This window comes from Salvelinus alpinus, chromosome 19, assembly GCF_045679555.1.
Source record: "Salvelinus alpinus chromosome 19, SLU_Salpinus.1, whole genome shotgun sequence".
In the NCBI taxonomy this organism is placed as follows: Eukaryota; Metazoa; Chordata; class Actinopteri; order Salmoniformes; family Salmonidae; genus Salvelinus; species Salvelinus alpinus.
Window position 1 is genome coordinate 25,407,102 of NC_092104.1, and position 21,369 is coordinate 25,428,470.

Genomic DNA, 21,369 nt, shown 5'->3' on the forward strand with positions numbered 1-21,369 from the left:
CACGCTAGCAGGTTTACGTTTAAGGCAGGTCCTGCTACTCTTCATCCAACAGAGAGAGATCTTATCCAGGAATTAGAAAATAAAACACATGAAAAGCTAGGAGAGAGGGAGCAAGGGAGGGTGGCTTGTCTTTTGGCGGGGAGTGAATAATGAGCAGGCGGGGATAGGGAGGATCCCATCAGCCACTTGGAGCCCTGGGTGTTATTTCTCCCACTTCCTGCAGGACAGTTGACTGATGCTGTCGATGCTCGCTCATCTTGCCCGCCGTCTCCATAGACACTATAGCAAGTTGCATTTACAAAAAAGGTTGTTCTTAGGAGGTCTTTGGTATCACAGCACAGTTCTACCAAATCACAGCCCAGTTCTACCAACCACCACTGAGACTGGAGTCAGGTGGGCTATCCTAGACTAGTGTCCACTCTGCTCTCTCTATGTATAGACTAGACTACAAGAGCCACTCTAGTCTGGCATTTCCTGCCTTTCTAGGTTTCTCCGTCTATGATTGGAGACTGTTGGAGCGCCACTGATCCATTGTGTGGTGAGACAGAACAACAGAGGTTCTCCTGATAAGAGCCTTCAGTGAGTGTGGAGCCACACATAATGGGCAATGAGAGCCAATGACAGGCAGGCCTGATAGGACCACGCTGAACAAAGACTATTGTGGCACACAGAGGAAATCTCAAGAACCCACCAGCTAATTAGCCACAACAAGTTTTCTGGCACGACTTGAAATGAGACCAACTACTATACATGGCGGTTTATCAAATCGATCAAGTGAACAAAGACAAGAGAAGGAAGTCAGAAATAATGACTTTTTGGGAAATGTATTATTTTGTCTAGAAAAAGGGGTTTCTGAGAAGGCATTCTGTTCAAAGGCCTAAAATGAGAATAAGAGATATGATTGAATGAGATTCTGTACTTTGGCTCAGAGATACTTTTCTGTTTGTCAGAGTGTGAGGAGACTCTGAGGCTTCACATCTTAGCACTTCAGTTCACATGGAGGCATATACCAACCCCTGACACCATCATACAGACTTCAACCTCTTTCGGTGTCCCTCAAAATTTGAGAAAGAAAAGGTGTTGGGGGCAACAGACATAAGTAGGAGAGAAAAGTAACATGGTACGCCTAGAGTAAATAGGCTGTTTCCGCATCTGTGCTATTGGCCAACTGGCCAAGGTGTGGCCCTGAGGAAGGTCAGGCTGTGGAAGCTGTGCATGGAGAAGGATGTAGCCTAGCTATAGCTAGAGGACTGGAACAGGCAGTCCCACCACCACCACCAGCAGCCACGACTCCCTCCCTCAGAGAAACTCACTTTCTGAGTTCTGATTCTCCACCCTTTCCCTAAAGTTTGCACTTGCACACTTCCCATCAGTTGATTTAAAAGCATGAATCACTGCAAGTGTAATCATTGGTTAGAGGGAGTCTCCACTAGGGATGCACGATATATTGGTGAACATATCAGAATCGGCCGATATTAGCTAAAAATGCCAACATCGGTATCGGCCCGATGTCTAGTTTAACGACGATATGCAAAACCGATGTCAAAGCTGATGTGCATACCTATATAACGTAGGTACATGATGTAATGACGCAACGTAAATTTTTGCGCTACACGTGAAACACAGCATTCCTCACCTAGCCCACAATGTCTGCTGTGTGGCTCGAGCAGTCAACATGTTGAGCAGTCATTTGAAAGAGTAACAAAATTTCAGCGAGACAACTCAAAGGCAAAATCCATTAACACCAAGATAATAAAATTCATTGCCCTTGACAATCAACAGTTCTCTGTCGTGGGTGATGTTGGCATGAGCCAACTGGTCGAGCACCGGTACATATGTTGCCCTACCGGTGTTACACAGTAATAGCGTCACTGCTATTAGCTTCACGACATACTATGGAACGCCATTTGGGTCTTCGCGTGTCAAAAAAGATACATGTCAAACACTATTTGACGCGTTAAATAAGCTTTTAATTTGACACGTCAAATAACACAGGTCTATTATATAATGTTGTGTGTTCTGAATTTGTAAGTGCCACCACTACTGTCAGTAGCACTGTCAAAGTTGTACAAAAAAGTCTGCAAACACCGGCCATGAACGATGTGTTTACAATACCGCGTAGGTAATAAAGCATTATTTGTTCGACCGCAACTTCAGGGGTAGCTAGCTTTAGCTTGGTACCTAGCTAGCACCAATACAACCAGCCTGGTTGTATTATTCAATTATGTCATAATTCTACTATTTGTATCACTGTCTTTTACATACTTTAATTTTAAATGCTAGCCGCAAAGTCCACTATTGTGGCTAATCCTTATTATGGCTAGCTTCACATTGATGGGTTCGACCACCATTAATCAAATAAGAACTGTGTTATAAATTAGGGTTATTTTAGATGACGATACCTAGCTATATAGTTAGCTAGCTAACTATAGCTACTGAAACAGATTGTTGTTTAGCTATGTTTTTGGGGAAGAACATTGTTTGCATCCATGAGCTAGCTAGCTTTCTTTTCTGACCAGCACTGTAGGTGCGCGAGACAACTTTACCAGCATCATAGCATACGTATCAATGAATCGTTTTGACATATGAAATAGGAGTGCTAGTGTAATCAATGTGTAATAACTACGTAAACATTTTTATGAACACGTTAAATTATTGTGATGTGCAGTCATATTCAGGTCCTGATTGGTCAACAAGCTAATTTGACGCGTCAAATAGTGTTATTTGACATGCAAAGACCCAAACGCCGTTCCATAGTATGAGAATCCTGGTTGAGAATGAAACGACTGAACAAATGAACAACGAAACTGTGAAAGAAATAGGTTTTGATTATGTTTTACTGGTAATGGGGACCCACGTAAATCCCAACAAAATAACTTTTTGATCAGTGTGGTGTGTGTGTAACCTTTATTTAACTAGGCAAGTCAGTTAACGACGCTGGGCCAATTGTGCGCCGCCCTATGGGACTCCCAATCACAGCTGGATGTGATACAGCCTGGATTCGAACCAGGGACTGTAGTGACGCCTCTCGCACTGAGATGCAGTGCCTTAGACGGCTGCGTCCATGTGTTTGTGTGTTAACTGTACTAGAATGCTTAAGGCCGCATCATTTTTAAATAGCAGATATCGGATATCGATATCGGCTAAAAATGTAATCGGTGCATCACTAGTTTCCACCATTGTTAAATCCATGACGGGAAGAATGCAGGTGCACACTGAGAAAAGTGTGGAGAATCATGACATACCCACAGTCTTTTATAGCTCCACTGAGGGCACAGACCCAGTCTGACCTGTAGTGTAAAGGGCACATTGGGGAAGTGGAGAGAGGCCCACTCATAACTCCCACAGTCAGACAGCCACACTTCAAAGGAGAGGATGTACTCACTGCCCTGCATGAGAACACCAGGGTAAAGCCCACAGACTGTAGCCTACACTGTAACGTAGTAATGTAAGGTTGTAATCAGACGTTAAAAAAATTATATTCCTCTTAGAACCAATAATAATACATTTAATATTCATGTTGACAAAGAGACTGACTCAAAGGCCATTGAATGTATGAATCTTTTGAGCTCTATAGACTTTATCCAACATGTTACTGGGTGCACCCATAACCGCGGCCGTACTCTGGACCTGGTTATTACCAAGTGTCTTCCTATTGACATATCCTCTATTGTTGACGTTGTTTTATCTGATCACCGCGGTGCATTTTTTACTACCTTGTTGCCCATAGCACAGGGTAATACTGAATGCATTATTAAGAAACACTATCTTACCTCTGAAGTTGATACAGATTTTAATGAGGGTATGAACAATACTCCGCCCCCTATTCTGCCTTCCTCTTATGATGATTTAGTTGATAACTTTAATAGCAAATTAAAGGCAACCATTGATGCCATAGATCCAGTAAAGTTGAAAAATAATCAAAACAGAGAAATTTGGATGAGTGAGGAAACTAATCAATTAAAGAGAAATTGCAGAAAAGGCAGAAGTGGAGTCGTTGCAGGGCGATGATGATATTCTGAGAGAGTAACTTGGGATATATAACAAGGCAATTAGAAAAATTTGCCAGTCTGGCTTTTCTAACTTCATCACTATTAAATCAAAAATAATTTGAGTGCTCTTCTCGACCATTGATGGCATGATAAATCCTACCCCCGCAAACCTGTGAACTTTCCTCCACATCTACATGTGATAAGTTTTTGTCATATTTCAGAGATAAGAACTACATTTTCTTAAAAACTGTTTTTAATTCCATATCTAAAGAACTGCAGGTTATTGTTAATCACTCCCTGTTCACAGGCACTTTCCCCACTGCACTAAAAACGTATGGTGAATCACATTCTGAAGAAAAGTCATCTAGATTATTCAACTCCTAGCAATTTTCAGCCAATCTCTAACCTTCCATTCCTAAACAAAATTCTGGAAAAAATGGTGTTCAAACCATTAAATAATTTTTTAAGTGCCAACTGTATTTTTGAAAAATTCCAATCTGGTTTTCGTGCACACCACAGCACAGAGACAGCCTTAGTTAAAGTGGTAAATGATCTTAGAGCCAACACAGATACCAAACAGCTCTCTGTCCTTAGATTTTAGTGCTGCATTCGACACTGTTGACCATGATTTCCTTCTGGACAGACTGAAGAGGTGGGTTGGCCTCTTCAGTCCACTTCTAAATTGGTTTAGGGCCTATTTAACTGGTCAAGAGAGTTTGTCGCCCTTGATGAACATAACTCAGAGAACATACATATCACATGTGGCGTTCCACAAGGTTCGATTTTGGGTCCGGTACTGTTCAGTTTATATATGTTACCCTTTGGCAGAGTTATCAGAAAGCAGAGCATCGATGTTCACTGCTATGCAGATGATACACAGCTTTACATGTCACCAGAGAATTTTAGCTTCACTGATCAATTATTACACTATATCAGTGACTTAAATACTTTGATGGCTCACAACTTCCTCCAGCTAAATCAAGACAAGACTGAGGCACTCATTGTTGGAGCCAAAGCACAGAGATAAAATCTAGGCTGCACATTTTAAATGACAGGCAATAAAGATAACTTCTTATGGCTGAAGGGGCAGTATTGAGTAGCTTGGATGAAAGGTGCACAGAGGTTCCCATATTAAACGGCCTGCTCCTTAGTCCCAGTTGCTAATATATGCATAGTATTATTCATATTGGATAGAAAACACTCTGAAGTTTCTAAAACTGTTTGAATTGTGTCTGTGAGTATAACAGAACTCATATGGCAGGCAAAAACCTAAGAAGTTCCGCTTCCTGTTTGAATTGTTTCTGAGGTGTCAGATTTTCAACCATGCTCTCAATTGAAATGACAGCAAGATATAGATGAGTTTTCATTTCCTACGGCTTCCACTAGATGTCAACAGTCAACAGAACTTTGTCTGATGACTCTAATGTGAAGGGGGGCCGAAGGAGACAGGAATGAGTAATCACTTTCACGGGCTGATCACGCATTCACCATGCGCCTTCACATGAGGAGGACCTCCGTTCCACCGCTCTTCTGAAGTCAATTTAATTCTCCGGTTAGAACGTTATTCAAGATGTATGTTACCAACATTCTAAAGATTGATTCAGTACATCGTTTGACATATTTCTACTGACTGTTACAGAACTTTTGGACATTTCGTCACGTTATAGTGGAGGCGCTTTCTGACTTTGGAATTGTTTACCGAAGGCGCGAACCAAAGTAGCTAATTGGACATAAATAACGGACATTATCGAACAAATCAAGCATTTATTGTGGACCTGGGATTCCTAGGACTGCATTCTGATGAATTCATCAAAGGTAAGGAAACATTTATCATGTATTTTCTGGTTTCTGTTGAGTCCAACATGGCGGCTAATTTGGATATTGTGTTGTGTAACATGAAGTCCTATGAGTGTCATCTGATGAAGATAATCAAAGGTTAGTGATTCATTTTCTCTATTTCTGTTTTTTGTGAAAGCTATATTTCGCTGGAAAAATGGCTGTGCTTATTGTGGTTTTGTGGTGACCTAACATAATCGTTTGTAGTGCTTTCGCTGAAAAGCCTATTTGAAATCGGACACTTTGGTGGGATTAACAACAAGATTACCTTTAAAATGATATAAGACACATCTATGTTTGAGGAATTTTAATTATGAGATTTCTGCTTTTTGAATTTGGCGCCCTGCACTTTTACTCGCTGTAGTCATATCATCCCGGTAGCGGGATGGCAGCCATAAGAAGATAAAATACCAGGTAAAAAAAACAAGGTGTTATTTTAGATTCTGAGCAAAATTTCAAATCACACAGGAATGTGACCAAAAAAGCTTTTTACTACCTGAGGAACATTACCAAGGTGCAGCCATCTCTCTCGGGCTGATACAGAGAGACTACCCATGCTTTTATTACAAGCAGGCTTGACTACTCTAATGCTCTCCTGTCTGGTCTACCCAAGAAAGCCATTGGTCAACTGCAAAACATACAGAATGCTGCAGCGTGGGTACTGACCAAGACCAGACGGAGAGCACGCCTTACACCGGTTTTAATGCATCTCCACTGGCTGCCTGTTAGTTTTAGAATTCATTTGAAGTTTCTTCTATTGGTTTTTAAATCAATCCACGAATGTGCACCCCAATACATGTCAGACATGCTTTTAAGTTATGTACCCAGTAGGTCCCTCAGGTCCTCTGGCACTGGCCTTTCAACTATCCAAAAACCTAGGACCAAGAGGCATGGAGAGGCAGCCTTTAATTATTATAACCCAAGCCTCTGGAATAGCCTTCCAGAAAACCTGAGGGGGGCTGAAACTGTGGACATATTTAAACATCTGTTTAGCTTTGCTTTTCCATAGTTAGTTGTTCAGTTTGTGTTATTCTTTTGGTTTTTTTAATCTTATGTTTGTTGTGCAGAAATTATTTCAGCTTGAATTTCTATGAAGCACATTGCGTTGCATTCCATATCTGAAATGTGCTGTATAAATAAAGCTTGATTTGATTACATCATTTTGGTGGGTGCTTATGTTTCTCCTATTGGAAATGTGTTTTTTGCATATCCCAACTCTTCCTGAGACGCCCTCGGAGAGTGGGAGCCCGGCCATGGTCTGCCATTACCTCCAGCAACCCTAGAGCAGTTAGGGTTAAGGCCATGGTCTGCCATTACCTCCAGCAACCCTAGAGCAGTTAGGGTTAAGGCCATGGTCTGCCATTACCTCCAGCAACCCTAGAGCAGTTAGGGTTAAGGCCATGGTCTGCCATTACCTCCAGCAACCCTAGAGCAGTTAGGGTTAAGGCCATGGTCTGCCATTACCTCCAGCAACCCTAGAGCAGTTAGGGTTAAGGCCATGGTCTGCCATTACCTCCAGCAACCCTAGAGCAGTTAGGGTTAAGGCCATGGTCTGCCATTACCTCCAGCAACCCTAGAGCAGTTAGGGTTAAGGCCATGGTCTGCCATTACCGCCAGCAACCCTAGAGCAGTTAGGGTTAAGGCCAGGGTCTGCCATTACCGCCAGCAACCCTAGAGCAGTTAGGGTTAAGGCCATGGTCTGCCATTACCGCCAGCAACCCTAGAGCAGTTAGGGTTAAGGCCATGGTCTGCCATTACCGCCAGCAACCCTAGAGCAGTTAGGGTTAAGGCCATGGTCTGCCATTACCGCCAGCAACCCTAGAGCAGTTAGGGTTAAGGCCATGGTCTGCCATTACAGCCAGCAACCCTAGAGCAGTTAGGGTTAAGGCCAGGGTCTGCCATTACCGCCAGCAACCCTAGAGCAGTTAGGATTAAGGCCATGGTCTGCCATTACCGCCAGCAACCCTAGAGCAGTTAGGGTTAAGGCCATGGTCTGCCATTACCGCCAGCAACCCTAGAGCAGTTAGGGTTAAGGCCAGGGTCTGCCATTACCGCCAGCAACCCTAGAGCAGTTAGGGTTAAGGCCATGGTCTGCCATTACCGCCAGCAACCCTAGAGCAGTTAGGGTTAAGGCCATGGTCTGCCATTACCGCCAGCAACCCTAGAGCAGTTAGGGTTAAGGCCATGGTCTGCCATTACCGCCAGCAACCCTAGAGCAGTTAGGGTTAAGGCCATGGTCTGCCATTACCGCCAGCAACCCTAGAGCAGTTAGGGTTAAGGCCAGGGTCTGCCATTACCGCCAGCAACCCTAGAGCAGTTAGGGTTAAGGCCATGGTCTGCCATTACCGCCAGCAACCCTAGAGCAGTTAGGGTTAAGGCCAGGGTCTGCCATTACCGCCAGCAACCCTAGAGCAGTTAGGGTTAAGGCCAGGGTCTGCCATTACCGCCAGCAACCCTGGAGCAGTTAGGGTTAAGTGCCTTGCTCAAGTGCACATGGACACATTTTTCACCTTGTCGACTCAGGATCAAAACTAGCGACCTTTCGGTTAATGGCCCACCGCTCTAATCGTTAGGCTACCTGCCGCCCAGAGTAGACACAGTGGGTCATCCTTTACCCCCTACTGGGTGAGAGTGCAGAGGAAGATGTCCATCCACCAAAATATAACTCTATAACAAATATTATTATTGCTGCCAATTTCCCAGTCCCAGTGAGTCTCAAGGTCTTGGTATTTTGACTGCAGTCGACAGACTGGACACTGTGCCTCGACTTCCACATTGTTTGAACCTCAGCTCTCTGAGAGCTGCAACCTGCCAGGGTGGGAAAAACGTAATCTCTCCAAAAAGGTCACCCACATCCTGGTCCACATGTCACATGCTCCCTGTCACACGCACAGGCAGAGAGAGAGATGCCCTGGCCTGTCCTGGTTGGTACTGTACAGTCACACACTGCGGAGGGGTGTAGTCAGGCTTTCGGGAAAAACGTCGTCTTTGGGACCATCTCAACACAAATAAACGTCTGCCGGGCAGCCAGGCGGAAGTTCCCTCCATTGTGTTGGTTGGCGGAATGAGAGAAATGACATGTGATAAAGAGAGAAAAGGACTAGGGACAGAGAGGTCTGGTGTGGGTACAGAGCCGCAGACAGACAGGGCCAGCATTGCAGTGACAGATGCTGCAGGAGGTAGCGTTGGGTGGCGTGGCAGGCTGGTTTCCGCAGGGCTGGTACGACGGGCAGGAAAGCCCAGAGCAGAGCGAGAGAACAAAGGAGGGAATGCAGTGACCTGTGCCTGGGTGCATCCTGCCCCAGCCAGGCCCAGGACCCGGACCCAGCACTCGGCTGGGTGATTAACACTTCCCCTGGTGATTCCATCATTCACGCTTTATTACCTTGTTTTTGAGCTTGATACACTGTCTGCTGACACTGCACTCTTTTGTAGATGACAATAAAACAAATGTATGGAAAGGGAAGGGGGACTAGTGGTTTAACCGATACGTCTTTGCAAAGCTTATTGTATGTTATGTGGCATACTCACCACACGTGATTGCAGCTACTACTAAAATACTAGATTTCTTCCAAACATTAGGGTATTACTGTAGTAATTTGTGGGACAATTATCTTCCTTCCCCGACACACTCACCTACGGTCCACAGCACTGAGTCAAAGGTGTCCTGTTGGTACTGTATGTTTGTCTGTCCAAGTCACCTGCAGCGCCCCAGAGAACAGCTTGTCCAGTGTCTTGGGGACACTCCTCCGGGAGAACTTGGTGCCATAGGCCTCCATGTAGTCAGTCACCAGCCCTGCCATTTGCTGCAGCACACACAAGACAAGAGGGGAGAAATTCAGGTTGTTGACAGCTCAGAGTCACCTTTCCAGCACCCGACTTGGGAAAACTATTATTCCAAACTTAACTTGTACAAGAAAAGTCCCAATATCACCAGTACACAATGAATCAATGGGCTCCTGAGTGGCACAGCGGTCTAAGGCACCGCATCTCAGTGCTAGATGCGTCACTACAGCCCCTAGTTCGATTCCAGGCTGTATCACAACCGGCCGAGATTTGGAGGCCAATAGGGAGGCGCACAATTGGCCCAGCGTCGTCCGGGTTTGGCCGGTGTTGGCCGTATTTGTAAATAAGAATTTGTTCTTAACTGACTTGCCTAGTTAAATAGAAGTTAAATAAATTAAAACAAAAAAATCTATATCAATTTGTAAATGAGTAGTGAGAAATTCTACGATCTCTGAAATATATTTAAAAGCCACAAAACATTTGAGTTACAGTATAAACACGATACAGTATAGAGAAATAAGGAATTAATTAAAATAGTGTCAAATCTATTTTGAAAAATTGAAAATGGTGATAAGTGCAGTACCTGCTCGAACCCCCTGAGGGGGATGCTGCACACCATGAATGTGGTGTCCAGGCCAATGCCTGTCAGGAAGCCAGCACACTCCAGGGCCACATCTTCATAGCACCATGTTCAGGAAAACAGAACAGTACACAAATGCTCTCAGAAGAACCTTGTCTATCTCTAGTTAAAGTAGATGTGACAACTGAGAAACTGGAGCATAAGAGGCATTGATAGACAGGTGACCCTAGTCTAGGAATAAGGGGGTCACCAGTTGAACTGCAATTCATCACTTTTTGCCTTCAACATTAGGGCCAACTCACTCTGACAATATACACTGTAACCAGTGACTCATGACCAAGCACATCGGCAGTCAAAAGGATACAGCTGGCACCAACCACAAGTCTGAAAAACAAAAACCATTCATCTTAGCCGTTTTCATTTAAAAGATATCTCTTGGAAGTTATATAGTACAGGTATATGTACTTTTCAATACGATGCACTTCATACATTTTCCTTCAAATGATCTTGAATACTACAGCGCCAAACAAAACAGGGAAACTGTACACAAATGTTTAGTCTGAATCTGAGGAATTTAAAAGTGATGAAAATACTGTTCGAACTTCGGAGGTTCCATTACTCAAGACAGACAATAAGAGAGGAAAAAGAGGAAGGGGTGGCGGAGTTGGTAGGGCCGGTCTCTGTGTGCGTGTGTGGGCCAGGTGAATCACACCTCTAATCCAGCCCTGAGCTCCACTCACTACTAGCGTTCAGGCTAATCCCTGCGGATGGGGTGTGCCGTGTTCATGGCTCAGTCCACACATCACTCTGCTGAGTGACGCCCATCACCCGCATGGAGGCCAGGGCCTCTCGTGCTCTCCCATCCTCTACCTATCCATGGCTCTCCACACTGGCCCAGGCCCTGGCAGCTGAGGGTGCCTGGGGCACACACACAAGCCCAGCCATACCCCCCACTCATGCTAGCGCTAACTGCTAAGAGCGTCAGTACCCCGATCCTCCTGTCCACCTAATGCACAGCTGCACTTAGTGCACATTGTGAGGTGGCTTAGGGAGGGATTAGGCCAGGAGCTTTAGGCTGATTCCACACTCTCATCTCCTTTCCCTGGCTGCTTGGTTATATTGTATTTCAGAGAGACTCTGGGATCGTTCTGTTATCCCTCATCCGGATGGTGGTGTCTGAAAGCATTGGTGGAGGCACAAACTCACAAGTGGGTCTCAAAAACACTGCATCCAGATGTGAAAGACATGGGGGATTGTGTAACTAGAAACTACAGAGGGATGAATTCCAGGGGAAAGACATACTTTACTGTACTGATATCTGCCCAGTAAATGTTTCCCACTCCCCTGGAGGATGAGAAGTACTAGGAGCAGCCTTTCAAACAACAAAGATAACACAATCAAACTCAGGGCTTCCATAGGCTACATCCTGATCCAAAGCCACTTCAATGACTGTAGGAGTATGTCTGACTGACAGTTAAGAATTTGCCACTAGCTCGCTCTCTCTCTCATAACCTTGGGCCAACCTTCAGCAGTCCAGACAAGAGATAAGTGAATCTGTTCTCCTTCGGTGTCTCCTGTGTTCGCCACAATAACAGTGCTCTTTCACAAGTGTTCCTTAGAGGGGAGAGTTCTACAGGCAGTGGACTTTATCTGACTCCAAATACAAAGATATAGGACGAGAACTCAACTCCCTAACACAGTTGTGACTACAGAGAGAAAAGATAGTGTGTTACAATTGTCTCCTTTTGATGTTGCATCTTTTCATCCCAGGCTCATTTCCTCAGCTATTCTCTACAACAGGTATTCCCAAAATGGGGTACACGCAATGCCATCGGGGGTACGCCAAAAAAAATGTGATTCACATTAAAAATAATATTATTTTTTTTTTCTCTTGGCTTCACATTTTCAAACGGTCCCAAAAAATTAAAAAAATATAAAGTCAATCTATATTTTCCAACGGGGCTATACATTTGGGTGGTGTTCTTTGCTCGCCTGAGTAGCTTTGTTTCACTGCCAAAAATACAATTAAACCATCTAGTGTTCAGCAAAATAACAACACAATGTCAAATACAGGTAGCCTAGTCAAATAATTAACATCCAATCACATTAACCGTTACTCTCTCGCGGGAATTCCACTAACGGTCCGTATGTAGCCTAACGTAGCTGCTACTCATTCCGTTTGCGTGAAAATTGATAAAAGGGTTAAAAGAAACTAAGGCCCGCGTCCATAGAGACACATACCAGCTCTACTGGTAGCACTGCTACTACCAGCAGTACTATACCTGCACCTGTCAACGACACAAGTTGTTCTGCTTCCACGAGCACATCCAATGCTAGCATCAGTAATTCTATATTCGTTGTTAACCCAGCTAGCATGGACACTGACAGTTGAGAATCTGATGCAGCCGAAGAACTACTGCCCCCTTAACTGGGAAAGCACTGAACAGACCGGGACGTTGGACCATCAAAGAGGCGCAAATATTATGAGAACTACATTGATTTGGGGTTCACTTATATTGGGAGTACTGCCTTTCCTCAGCCACTCTGTTATATGTGCAAAAGTACTCTCTCATAACTCAATGAAACCATCACTCTTGCGTAGACATTTAGAAACAAAACATGCCAATTTGAAAAATAAGCCACAGGAGTTTTTTTTTTTTGAGCGAGAATTAAGACAACAATAACAAGGGGCTACAAGCGTCTTATATTGTGAGCTACCGAGTGGCTAGGACAGGCAAGCCGAATACTATTGTCGAGGACTTAATTCTTCCTGCTGCCGCGGATATGGCTGGGACAACACTGGGGGAAAAGGCCCAAAAAACGATACAGACAATGCCTTCATCAAACAACACGGCTTCACAACACATCAGTGACATGGCAGGAGATGTTTGGAAACAATTACTGCTTCGCAAACAAGCCAGTGAATTATATGTTACAGCTGGATGAGTCAACAAACGTGGCAGGTCTGGCACAGCTCCTGGTATATGTCCGTTACGTTTATGGGGGGTCAATTAACTTCTTATGGCTGGGGGCAGTTTTGAGTAGCTTGGATGAATAAGGTGCCCAGAGGTGCCCAGAGTAAACGGCCTGCTACTCAGTCCCAGTTGCTAATGTATGCATATTATTAGTATATTTGGATAGAAAACACTCTGACGTTTCTAAAACTGTTTGAATGATGTCCGTGAGTATAACAGAACTCATATGGCAGGCAAAAACCTGAGAAAAAATCCAACCAGGACGTGGGAAATCTGAGGTTGGTCGTTTTTCAACTCATTCCCAATTGAAGATTTACATTACATTTAAGTCATTTAGCAGACGCTCTTATCCAGAGCGACTTATAGTGGGATATTGGTCATGTTGCACTTCCTAAGGCTTCCATTAGATGTCAACAGTCTTTAGAAACTTGTTTGAGGCTTCTACTGTAAAGGAGGGGCTCATAAGCGCTCTTTGAGTCAGTGGTCTGGCAGAGTGCCACAAGCTCGTGACGCTCGTTTACGTTAGAGGTAGCTCGCGTTCCATTGCTTTTTCTACAGACAAAGGAATTGTCCGGTTGGAACATTATTGAAGATTTATGTTAAAAACATCCTAAAGATTGATTCTATACATCGTTTGTCATGTTTCTACGGACTGTAATGGAACTTTTTGACATTTCGTCTGCTCCTAGTGAACGCGCTTCATGACATTGGATTTGTTTTACAAAACGCGCAAACAAAATTAGCTATTTGGACATAAATGGACATTATCGAACAATACAAACATTTATTGTGGAACTGGGATTCCTGGGAGTGCATTCTGATGAAGATCAAAGGTAAGTGAATATTTATCATATTATTTCTGACTTCTGTTGACTGCACAATATGGCGGATATTTTTGGGGCTGGTTTGGGCTCTGAGCGCCGTACTCAGATTATTGCATGGTTTGCTTTTTAGAAATCTGACACAGCGGTTGCATTAAGGAGAAGTGGATCTAAAATTCCATGTATAACACTTGTATCTTTGATCAATGTTTATTATGAGTATTTCTGGAAATGTATGTGGTTCTCTGCAAAATCACCGGATGTTTTTGGAACTACTGAACATAACGCGCCAATGTATACTGAGATTTTTGGATATAAATATGAACTTTACCGAACAAAACATACATGTATTGTGTAACATGAAGTCCTATGAGTGTCATCTGATGAAGATCATCAAAGGTTAGTGATTCATTTTATCTCTATTTCTGCGACTCCCGTCTTTGGCTGGAAAAATGGCTGTGTTTTTCTGTGACTTGGCGGTGACCTAACATAATAGTTTGTGGTGCTTTCGCTGTAAAGCCTTTTTGAAAATCGGACACTGTGGTGGGATTAACAACAAGATTACTTTTAAAATGGTATAAGATACTTGTATGTTTGAGGAATTTTAATTATGAGATTTCTGTTGTTTGAATTTGGTGCCCTGCACTTTCACTGGCTGTTGTCATATCGATCCCGTTAACGGGATCTCAGTCATAAGAAGACATCCTCTTCTACAAACCACTGGACACCATGACAACAGGAGATTATATATTTAAAGTACTGGACAGTTTTGAGACATCACATGGACTTGTGGTCAAGATGTGTTGGTATCTGTACTGATGGCTCAAAATACATGACAGGGAGACATAGTGGAGTGGTAACGCATGTGCAAGCAGTTGCTCCCGATGCCACTTGGAAGCAAGAGCCTCTTGGTGGATGCTGCAGTGCACCCAAGGGAATGCCTGACAGCTTGAAAGACGTTTTGGACACTACAGTGAAAATGGTTAACTTTGTTAACTTCTTATGGCTGCAATCCCGTTAACGGGATGATATGACAACAGCCAGTGAAAGTGCAGGGCGCCAAATTCAAACAGAAATCTCATAATTAAAACCATCTGTCCCAGATGGGCTTGTTGTGAAGATGAGTTCATATTGCCCTCTAGTGGTAGAATGTTAGAACAGCAGCCTAGTTTGACAAGAAAAATACAATTTCCCTGACTAAACTGGAGAGGGGTAACAAATAGGTTGTTGCGATAGAAAAATTACGATGGAAATCTATTGTAGATTATATTTATAATAGCTAGGATTATCAATGAGTAGGTGACAAAGATAACTCTTCACTGTTGGCACTATGTACGGTTAAGTTACAGCCACACTAACAAACATTACACTCAACCTCCATTTTGTGCCAAGTGGAAACGGTGTGGAGAGACCAATTAGACAGGCGATGACAGGATTTAAATGGCTGGATTGGAGATGTGTTTGTGTGTCCCAAACTTTTCTGAACACACACACGCACAGCTAATCTGAGTCAGGAGGAGTGAGTGACAGGAACATTTAACACGTCCTATAGTCGAACACGCTGTGTCCTGGATGGATCATTATGACAGAGCTGTCTGTGTACATGGCACAGCATTGTATGGTTTGTGTGTGTGTGTTTCACCACATGTACCACTCACGTCTTGGCAGGGGACTCTTTCAGCCAGAACTAGTGATGCCGTGCTGGATGCCATGCTGGATTGCTCCGTGGATCTACAACACAGGAAGTAGAAACAACAGGTTAACACAACAAACACCGTTTGATTCAATTTGTCAATACAGCTCCTGGCAAACGATTAGGCGAGGAAGGATGGCTTTGTTCTTTGTTAGTCTGTTATCAACAGACATTAAGTCACTGCCTGTGATACACCACAGGGAGGGAGGCCTATGAGAGGCCGCAGTCCCAGAGTGTATCCCAAATGATACCCTATTCCCTATGTATTGAATAGGGAACAGGTAGGGTGCCATTTGAGATGCAGCCCCAGACAGCCTCCCTCCTCCACCCAGAGAGAGCCATGTTTTGCCCACCACCATCCCATCAAAAGCTCCAGATCCACTGTGGTGTTATCAGCAGCTGGGAGGATCAACGAAGGAGACATCTCTCCCCTCTGTCTACTGGGCAAGGACACATACAGAGGGAGAAGGGGGGTACGGAGAGAGGGAGAGGACAGAGAGAGAGAGAGGAGAGATGGAGGTGAGGGAGTAGAGAGAGAGAGAGAGGACGGAGAGAGGTAAAGGTTAATACTTACATGTGTGGGGTACTTTGCCGCCCTCCAGTTGCAATCACAATGTCCTTGGCAGTCAGTGTCATCTGCCAGACAAGGGGGAGAGAAATTATAATGACTTCAATAGGAAAATATGAATACCGCAGTGTTGAAATTGGGTTCCTTAAATAAAAATAATAATATGGTGAACATTTACATTTTTTGTCATTAACTCCCAGTTTGAAATACAGTACCAGTCAAAAGTTTGGACACACCTACTCATTCAAGGGTTTTCCTTTATTTTTACATTGTAGAATAATAGTGAAGACATCAAAACTATTAAATAACACATATGGAATCATGTAGTAACCAGAAAAGTGTTAAATAAATCTAAATATATTTGAGATTAGAGATTTTTCAAAGTAGCCACCCTTCGCCTTGACAGCTTTGCACACACTTCGCATTCTCTCAACCAGCTTCATGAGGCAGTCACCTAGATTTCATTTCAATTAACAGATGTGCCTTGTTAAAAAGTTAAATAGTGGAATTTCTTTCCTTCTTAATGTGTTTGAGCCAATCAGTTGTGTTGTGACAAGGTAGGGGTGGTATACAGAAGATAGCCCTATTTGGTAAAAGACCAAGTCCATATTATGGCAAGAACAGCTCAAATAAGCAAAGAGAAACGACATTCCATCATTACTTTAAGACATGAAGGTCAGTCAATCTGGAAAATTTCAAGAACTTTAAGTTTCTTCAAGAGCAGTCGCAAAAACCATCAAGCCATATGATGAAACTGGCTCTCATGAGGACCGCCACAGGAAAGGAAGACCCAGAGTTACCTATATTGCAGAGGATAAGTTCATTAGATTTACCAGCCTCAGAAATTGCAGCCCAAATAAATGCTTCACAGAGTTCAAGTAACAGACACATCTCAACATCAACTGTTCAGAGGAGACTGTGTGAATCAGGCCTTCATGGTCGAATTGCTGCAAATAAACCACTACTAAAGAACACCAATTGCTTGGGCCAACAAACGCGCGCAATGGACATTAGACAGTTGGAAATCTGTCCTTTGATCTGATGAGTCCAAATGAGATTTTTGGTTCCAACTGCCGTGTCTTTGTGAGACGCAGAGTAGGTGAACGGATGATCGCTGCAGGTGTGGTTCCCATGTGAAGCATGGAGAAGGTGTGATGGTGCTTTGCTGGTGACACAGATGTATTTCGAATTCAAGGCACACATCACCAGCATGGCTATCACAGCATTCTGCAGTGATACGCCTTCTGGTTTGCACTTAGTGGGACTATCATTTGTTTTTCAACAGGACAATGACCCAACACTCCAGGATTTGTAAGGGTTATTTGACCAATAAGGAGAGTGATGGAGTGCTGCATCAGATGACCTGGCCTCCACAATCACCTGACCTCAACCCAATTGAGATGGTTTGGGATGAGTTGGACCGCAGAGTGAAGGAAAAGCAGCCAACAAGTTCTCAGCATATGTGAGAACTCCTTCAAGTCTGTTGGAAAAGCATTCCAGGTGAAGCTGGTTGAGAGAATGCCAAGTGTGCAACGCTGTCATTAAGGTGGCTACTTTGAAGAATCAAAAATATATTTTGATTTGTTTAACACTTTTTGTTTACTACATGATTCCATATGTGTTATTTCATAGCTTTGATGTCTTCACTATTATTCTACAATGTAGAAAATAGTAAAAAATAAAGAAAAACCATTGAATGAGTAGGTGTGTCCAAACTTTTGACTGGTAGTGTAGTATTACCTCTTTTCCTGTCCTGGTTAACCCTTTGACTGTGTGCTCATCCACCAGACTTCATTTAATGTTCAGATACTTCACATTCCTGTCAAAGAAAACAACATGGTGACACAATACAAACACCACAGGAGAACTTGAGAGATCTTGTGCAAACATTGGGTTTAGCTGAAAAAGGGGAAGTACTGCACAGCTACACTGTTAAAGCAGTTTTCTAGCCAAAACAATTACATATGAGAGTGAAGACAAAGTTTGGAGGAGAGATGTAAAGCCATTTTCTATGAAACTGCGTCTTGAATATGAGATTCGGTTGCACAATGTGAACATCTGCTGTGAGAGTGTGGGCACATAGAGGCAGAGCAACACCTGTTAGCCCTGCAGCCATTCAGTCAGAGCACTGCATGCAATCATGGACAATTCATCATAGCACTGTAACCTCTGTGTACCAACAGGTCTGCTTGGCCTAAGAGGGAATATCTCAAGTCGGAAACTTGAGGCAGTTGTCATAACAAAATTACTGAAAACTGCAGGTATGCATGTGTAAAATCACTGTTTAAGTTATACAACAGAATCTATGACATACCGCATGTGTTTACACAGGCAGCCCAATTCTGATCTTTCCCCAATTATTGGCAAAAGAGCTGATCTGATTGGTCAAAAGACCAATTAGTGAAGAAAATAACAGAATTGGGTTGCCTGTGTATATGCAGCCACAGTGGCTGTAAGTAAGGGTGTGTCACTCACTTGTCCTGTAGCTGGACACGGTAGCCCCAGTTGAGGGACTTGACATGGTTCTGTACAGCCTCTGCCATGGTGCTCCTGGAAAAACACACCAGAGTAACAGTTAGACGTGGTATAGGACAGGCATCTGTGATAAGAATTCTTATCAATCCAAAACATTGACAAACATTTAGTCTAGTAACCAGAATGACTATCGATATTAAGAAACTAACAAACTTGTAAAATATATGTTCTTTCTACTTAATCCAAAACAGTTTGAGAAATGTGCAAATCCACAGGTTTCCATTGTTCTCATACTAATGAGATGTACCAGTCGTGGGAGATGGGCCTAGGGATTTGCCAGCCATACTTCTGGGCGTCTTTCACAGCTGTGCCCAGCAGAGCAGCCTGGTGCATGAGCTTCTTGGGAATGCAGCCCACAGTCACGCACGTGCCACCAATGCCCCACTGAGTACCTGGAAGGGTAGCATGATATATTTTTTAAACTTCTATATTAATGCAGATCGTTCACAACATACAGTTTGTTTACTCCGAGACAAGCAAGGTGAAATGCTTCAAGTCAACAGTTCAAGTCAAGCTGTTTTTGGTGAAATGTACAGTCAGTATGAGAACATTCCTCTTACCTTTAACTGAAGGCTCCACATAATCTAACACAGCGATGTTCTGTCCTACCTGAGCCGCTGAAAACAAAGGACAGAATGTTTTGGTCAATCTTCATTGTCAGTAAAGCTGCATTAACACATTAGATTAGACATTATCCTATATAAAACCTTTACACAGAGCCAGACCTCCTGGTAACAAACCATCTGGGGTACATATGATTGTATACTATCATCAAGAACAAACAGTGAAGTCCCTACTAGTTCATAACGTATTGTAATACTAATGATTTAATCATGGGATTGAGACACCACCTTCTTTGGAACAAGCCAGACCCACCTCCAATAACGAAGAGATAATAGTCAAATTTCTCTGTAACAAACCAAATGCCTTGACATTTAATCTCTATTGGTCAATGCTGACACCACCATAAACACATAACAGTTACTTAGAATGTACACGTGGTTACTTATCTAGAAACCAAGCTGACAAGTGCATAATGAAGCGCATTTGAAAAGAGCATGTTATTCTACCAAAGACACACATTACTTGGAATATTTGACACTGACAGTTTGCCAAGTAACGTTACCTCAACTATTCCGAGGTACTGGGCAAACTGACAGCTTGCTTGCAGGCCATTGGTTACCACTATAGAAAGAGAAAACGCTGTTTGAGAGATTCATTCGAAATCCATTTCTCATAATCTGTCAATTTGTCACTAGCTAGCAATATGGCAACAAACTCCATGTCTGTTAAGTTTCTCGTTTAAAAAAAATGTATGCAGTTGGTGCGTTTCCACCGGGGTCTGCCTCTAGAGAGTGCTGCCATGTTGTTATTACAAAAGGCCCTTCATAGGTGTCTGTAAGTCTGCCTGCCTCATTTTACATTGGAAGCACATTCACTGAAACTACGTCGTCAAAATATAAATGTCTTTATAGTGTTGCAAATAAAATATTGTAAAAAAAAAATACATTTGATAGATGTGTTTTTTGTCCTCCTAGGCCAAACATAGTTCTCAAACTCCAGGCGCCATTCTGACTTCTCCCTTCGGTTTTCAGCCATTAGCTTTGCCTACCACTGGCCCATGTGAACCGGGTCCTTCCTGTTATGTGGTGCCTCTGCTTGTCCGAGGAAATAACACCAATTATTGTGTAAAATGTGATTTCCGAAAGGCTTAAAATATAAAGTTAGGTGTTCTTTAACATAAAAACACAAAGATATGGATCTGAAAGTGAATTTTATGCATTTTGACCATTTTGTTTTTTGTGGATGTAGGCCGGTGCTATTCATCAACTTCTACGATAAATGAGCCATTAAATATTCAAAATGTTTATTCATGATTTTATAGTCCTACTTAAAATATCTGTCATCAATACTTTAAAAATATATTTTTTTTCTGTGTGTCTCTGATTTCACTTTGCACCCTGTTAGTGTGTAGTAATACCACTTTTAAAAACAGTCCCTTCCCACAATGACATCTTTTTCAGGAAGCGTCAATCATTATTTTGGCAGGAAAACAGTGCAAAGCTAAGTAACTATCAACGCTTCATTTAAAAAAATATGTTCGGCAGAAAAGTAAAAATTCACTTCAAGTGTTATCCTAGCTGGATCTTGATCACTCACAGGATCTTGATGTCATGCTAGCTCAATCTTGATCACTATAGCTAATTTAGCTTCCAAATGTACACTCTGTTAGGTTCCACCCTTTTAGGCATATGCACATAACAGGGTGGAACATGCACCTACATGGTGGAAAATTTGTCAGGAAAGATATAAAATGTATTACTTCTGTCATTATTTATTACCATATACATAATACATTTATATTTTATGTATATTTAGATGCATGTTTGTTTCTAATTACAATACAATGACTAGGCCTATTTACATAAATGTGATATGTCATTGTATTGCAATGTATATACAATTATAATTAGCAATTGTAGTGCAATTAGCAACTATATATACAGTACCAGTCAAAAGTTTGGACACACCTACTCATTCTACTTTATTGTAGAATAATAATAGTGAAGACATCAAAACTAT

At 42.7% G+C, this 21,369-nt stretch overlaps 1 pseudogene; it reads right to left on the minus strand.

The window, feature by feature from the left end:
• Positions 1-19,402, minus strand: part of LOC139545832 (thioredoxin reductase 2, mitochondrial-like) — a 44,799-nt pseudogene extending 25,397 nt beyond the window's left edge.
• Between the last annotated feature and the right edge of the window lie 1,967 nt (positions 19,403-21,369).